This window comes from Brienomyrus brachyistius, unplaced genomic scaffold (assembly GCF_023856365.1).
Source record: "Brienomyrus brachyistius isolate T26 unplaced genomic scaffold, BBRACH_0.4 scaffold101, whole genome shotgun sequence".
NCBI lineage: Eukaryota > Metazoa > Chordata > Actinopteri > Osteoglossiformes > Mormyridae > Brienomyrus > Brienomyrus brachyistius.
In genome coordinates, this window is record NW_026042376.1 from 139,109 (window position 1) to 145,397 (window position 6,289).

The window sequence follows — 6,289 nt, forward strand, 5'->3', positions numbered from 1 at the left end:
AGCTCAGACACAAATTGAAGACAGTTCTTCACCCCCCTTTATACCCAAAAAGGCCCTCCCCACCAAGGTGTTGTGTGTAGGTGTTGTGAGTGAATTTACATATAAAGAGTGACCCCCTGGAGTGTGAGGATCCTGAGACGGGGACAGGACAGAACAGGGTAGAGACTTTTATGATCATTGTAATTAAATTCTTATCACCTTATCTTATCCTTATCACCCTAGTGGTGCCAACTGGAACCCCCATTCTCTCCCTGGCTTCCCCCATGATCATAAATTCCTAACATTGTCTGCATTCAAATGATCAACCAAGAACCTTGGGGCATTTTTACCACTTTTCCTTACAAAGGGAAGCCCGGTCCTGACCTCGAGGTGTCAGCCTCTCAGTCGAACTCGGCCAACTTCGAAAAAGGAACTCCCCTCGCAGTGTCTTTTATTGAGGTACACAAACAGGATATGCAACTGACATTGAACATTGTTTGTCACCATATATGGGGTGGAAATATTCAAGCGACAGTTCTTGAGACGTGTTATTGCTCAATTAAGATCAAGCTGCGGCAGGGTGTTGTTTCCAAGCGTCTAGCAAAATGATAATAAAAAAAGTACATATTTCTCTAACAAGATACTCCAATGATTTTCTCACCTGTCATCACTATCTGTTGTAGGGACTTGCGATCTGAGGCGACATAGTTCCCAAAGCAGACTGTGATGCAGCTGCTCAGGGTGCTTTCAACAGTTCCCCAATAGAGTGTGAGGATGGGAGATGGGCTTTTCTGAGCTTCCGTGGAGAGTAGAGGTGCTGCTGTGCTTTCCTTACTATGGAGCTGATGTTGAAGGACCTGGTGAGATTCTCCGCCAGATGGACAACAAGGAATCTGGTACTCTCTACGATCTCCACAGATGAGCCATCGATGTGCAGCAGAGAGTGGTCACTCTGTGCTTTGTGTTCTTCTAAAGTCAACAACCATTTCTTTGGTCAACATTCAGAGACAGGTTGTTGGCTCTGCAGCAGTCCGATAGTCATCACACTTCCTCTTTGTATGCTGAGTCACCGTTTTTATTGACGAGACCCACAGTCTTGTCATCAGCCTGATGTTGATGATGTGATTCGAAATGTGCATTGCCGCTCAGTTGTGAGTCATCGGAGTTAACAGCAGTGGGCTGAGCATAAAGTCCTGGGTTCCTGCTACAGCGTCTGAGCAGCCGCCTTCGTCGCCCGTAGCTCCTGCGCAGCCCGAGCAGCCGCCTCCGCTGCCCCCTGCGGCCCTAGAACCCGAGGCGCTCCCTCTGCCTCAAATGACTGTGCCCCCTGGGGCTCTTGTTCCTGGCCCCACTCCTGTCCCTGACCCAGCTCCAGACTTTCCTGCCCTAGTCCCCGAGGAGGTCCCGGACAGTCCGACCACCGTGTGTGCCACGCCCCCTGATTATCCACGTGTGCTTCCCTGATCGTACCCAGCTGTGTCCGATTATTTTCAATCAGTCCTGTCTATTTGAGTCCATGTCTTACTAGAGTTCAGTGTCCGTCATTGAAGTCCGTCTGCGTGAGATGTTTCCTGCACCCCGTGTTCCTAATAAATCCCCGTATTTCCCCGTATCCTGCCTGCCTTGCCTGTTTCCTGCCCGTCCGCCGCTCCCGTTAAACGGCGATCGTGACACAAGGCACACGCACATCAACAAGTACCAATGCAGCAAATACAGATGAACAATTTAGGAGGAATACTAGTCAAAGGAAGGAAGAAAAGCAGCCCACCCTATCTCATGGTCACGGACACAAACATCAGGGAGTGTTATGAAGAAGACACCACACTTAGCACCATTGGTTTTACGCAGTGAATTACACCAGAGAGAGTTTTTACATTCTAGCTGTGTTACATAACATTCCTCAGCCTTCAGGTTTTTTCCACACAATGCAGGACACGCAGGGGTGCCAAACAAAACAGCGGAACTGCAGTGTAGCCAATTATTTGTTTCAGTAGTTTTAAGAAAACTAGAACATAAAATGTTTGTTTTACTTAGGTAAAAGTCCAGTTGAAACAGACTTTATTTTTAAAAAGTTAGATTGGCTTTAAGTGATGAAACATGTTACTTGTGTTAATATTGCTTAATGAAGTGTAGGTGACATAGAAGCATGCAGTTTGATGTTTGGGGGCTGTAGTTTTTAATGGGACTATTTGAATATGGAGTACTAGTGTTGTACTTTTTAAGGGTACAGCACACGAAAAAAATACAGAGTATTAAAAGTGCCTCTCTTTAAAGGAACTGAGTTATCTTAGTGTATTTTACATCACATACACTCTCGGTCCGCTGGGGGAGTCCATCCCGCTGTAGTTGGAGAATGCTGCCATCAGTCGCTCGGTGTAGCACTCGCAGGATTTACCAGGCTCCTGTTTAAACTGATGCATCATGCCCCAGTCCATGCGCAGGAGGACCAGTCTCTGAAGGGCTGTCGCATGGTGAGGTCTGTTCTGCCTGGGATCCAGCAGGTCACTGGCAATGTCCTTCAACTCCTTCATCTACAGTGTCAGATGAGCAAACCTCATCTCCCCCTTGAGGATTTGGACAAACCAACATAGGGGCAAGAATTTCTGCTACCTCGTCCTGCTGCCTGAGTGTTTCGCCACGGCACTTCATCACCGAGAAGGAGGTAGAGTCGGGTGCTGAATGGTTATGATCCTCGTCTGCAGGGGGGAGAGGGGAAGGGGCAGGGGAACCACTTGCTACTCCTCCCTCGGCGGCATAAGGAGGAAGCTGCTGTTTGGGCAGCAATGCTTGGGCAGGAGCCACACAGTTTATTTCTGGGTATCTAATTAGCGGACACCATTAGGTCCCTTCAGGGGCTCCACAGACAAACTCATTGACATAATAGAATTGTCACAGAAAAATTCTTTGTCACATTCTCAGTCGACATAGACTGTGTGCTGTTTACATATTTTTGGCACAAACGAAATCTCATATGCATATTGACATATCTTTGGCACAAGTGGACCTCCATCACTTTAAAGAGGGTAAACTCTGGTCAGGAAATTTACGACGTCAGAATAAACTGATTTTTAACAGAAGTAACTGACATGCCCTAATAAGGAAATGCATACAATCAGAATACAATATCTGTGGTTTTTAACAGTGGTAACAATCTGATAATGAAAGGAATCAGATCAACATTTCTATAGCATGTAACAGAGCTTGCTCCCCTCCAGAACTCATTGTTCCAGTAGTTATCTGAAATCATCTGCAGGAGCTATTCTTTTATTTGTATATTAAGCGTAATTATTCATGAATATTATTGATGATGTTTATTTGTTCAATGTTTTTATTTATTCGTATTTATTGTTTATAATATAATGTTTATAATATAATATATATATATATAGTATTGTAATAGGGGTGGCATGGTGGTGCAGTGGTTAGCACTGTTGCCTCACACCTCTGGGACCTGGGTTCGAGTCTCCGCCTGGGTCACATGTGTGTGGAGTTTGCATGTTCTCCCCGTGTCGTCGTGGGGTTTCCTCCGGGTACTCCGGTTTCCCCCCACAGTCCAAAAACATGCTGAGGCTAATTGGAATCACTGAATTGCCCATAGGTGTGCATGTGTGAGTGAATGGTGTGTGAGTGTGCCCTGCGATGGGCTGGCCCCCCATCCTGGGTTGTTCCCTGCCTCGTGCCCATTGCTTCCGGGATAGGCTCCGGACCCCCCGCGACCCAGTAGGATAAGCGGTTTGGAAAATGGATGGATGGATGGATGGATAGTATTGTAATACTTGAAACGAGAGGTACTGCCTGCCTTAGTGATCTTTACTATTGTGTAAGTGTATTCCCACCTGTAGGGGGCAGCAATGGTTGTTATTAGAGGTGCTGAGATTACGCGGCTCAGGGCTGAAGGTGCAAAGTGAAACAGTCATTGACCGTATTTGCCGTGTGTGATGGTGTCTGCATATCGACCCTTTCGAGCCAAACAAACCAGTTCAAAGTACTGTGCGTTAATATATCATATGAATAAATCCACTCAAGAACTAAACTCAATATCGTATCCTCATCATTCAACGCGTCCGACTTTTCCACCTCTTACCACAAGGCAGTGGATTACATGGGGAAATTACAAACAAGGAGAATTTAATCTGTTTTTCCTCTACATTGTCGTTATTCAGAATATTACAGACTATGAACAAAAACGGACAATGTAAGAAAATAAAAAAATGTGTATGAAAGCTAGAGTATTTTTGCAGTGGTGAACACTAGCTGGTTTATGTACTAGCTCACACTCAAGAAACAGCATAAATGCTACTCATACACAGTTGGGGGGCAGGGGTCAGTCCTTGTGCCTGTAATGAGAAGGTCACCAGTTGAAACTAACCCAGCCACAGCACGTCTGTGGGTCCTTGAGCAAGGCCCTTAACCCCCAGCTCCCTGGGCGCCCCAACAGGCAGCTGCACTTCGCGGACAATTTACTCCACAAAGAGTAAGTTGAGGGAGACATAAAAAACAATTTCCCCACAGGGATTAATAAAGTCCATCCATCTATGGAATATTATTTAGCACTATCTAACGTAGAATATAAGAATTATGATTTTATAAAAAGTATGCCAAATATCCATGATATAATCATTACAATGTAAACATTGTAATGTAATCAACACAATGGAACCAACTGAGTATGTATTTGCACCTTTTGTTAGTCTAAGTTTCTGTTAGCTACTTTATGTTAGTCATGAATCTATGAATATTCACTTTTATTAGCGTATATTTCATCATTATGTAAAAGGACAAATATATTATCAACCTTTTAGTGAGACAATGTGTAAACGGCTGAAAATACCAAGGTTTACTACTGAAGGAAGGGATTCACCTGAGTTCACCAGAAGTTCATGGCTGAGTATTTTTAAAAAACCAAGTGGAGCTGCTCGCGCCACTATTATGTTCAACCGAGAGACCAAACGGTAAAAGAAATGACTATCAAACTTATCACCTAGAGGTGAACATAAATCTATACAAATATCACCTGCATGCACATTACTTCTTTTACAATAACCAACTCCTGATCCATACTGTTAGTCGTGAAAAAAATAACTATTGTGTACATAGAGGCCCTGTGTAAAAAGATAACTGCCAAGGAAAAGATCAAAAACATTTATTTCAAGGATTCAAAGTTTTTATGGTCATGTACAGTGTACAGTGCAGTTCTTATTTGATTAACTTGAATGTCTTCACAGACAAGACGATTAAACAAATAAAGCAGCGCAACATTACAGTAACTAACAACAAACAAACAAAGTTCACGAGTACTATTACAGTATTCATATCATTTATTTAAATTTAATTTTACCAAGTAAATTAATTGAAAAGCAGTTACCACTGCTTTACCTGCTTCTCGGGAGAAATAGCAGATATACAAACGTCATGTATGTAACTAAAATCTTAAGCCAATAAGGGCAAAGTTGTGTCGTAATGCCCACGCTCGCCTCTCCTGCTCCTGTTTCTCTCCCTCTTTTCTCCACTTTCCCCGTTGTAACACCCTCGCTTTCACTAGCTCGCGTCCTGCCTCGTCTTTCAGGCCGCTATGCTCCTTTACCTTACGCCATAAAAGTGCTCCTAATGATTGCCTATCCTCCGGTTTGTATCCTGCACATTTCACTGCAATCCCCATACGCTTCCACGCATCTGCCGTCTCTCTCTCTCGGCCCTTTTCCTGAGCTGTTTTTCCCACTGCTATTTTTAACAGCTGTATCTGTTCACACAGAGGCTTCCACCGCCCGCGCACTGGTGGACCCCAGCCCCCGTCATCCAATTCTCTATCAAATTCGTGATCCATGTTTTAGCTTATCTGACCTACACTTCTCCTGATCCAACAACCCCTGTGCCTCAGGGGATGGATTTATCCACCCACACTTAGTACACCTCTTAGTTGTCTCTGAGTGCCCCACTAACAAACACCACCAAAACCTAAACCCACACTCACACACAATCACCGAACCACGCAAAACAGTAAATAGTAAATGGTAAACCCACTCACACTGGAATAGTGAATAGTAAACACGCACTTACACACGCGAAATAGTAAATAGCGCTGTGTACACTTTTTGGTACCTTGGGACCCCACGTCTCGGGACTTTTTAGCCCGATGCTTTGAGTACTCTAATCTCGGGACTTTAACCCAATACTTTGAGGACTTTCACCTCGGGACTTCAACCCGTTTTAAGGAGGATGAACCTTACTCCTCCGACCAATTTAGCTGTTCGGGGGTCCTGAATTTCCCGGGACGCTCAATCCCAGCTGTCCTACTGCTCATCAGCAGTAG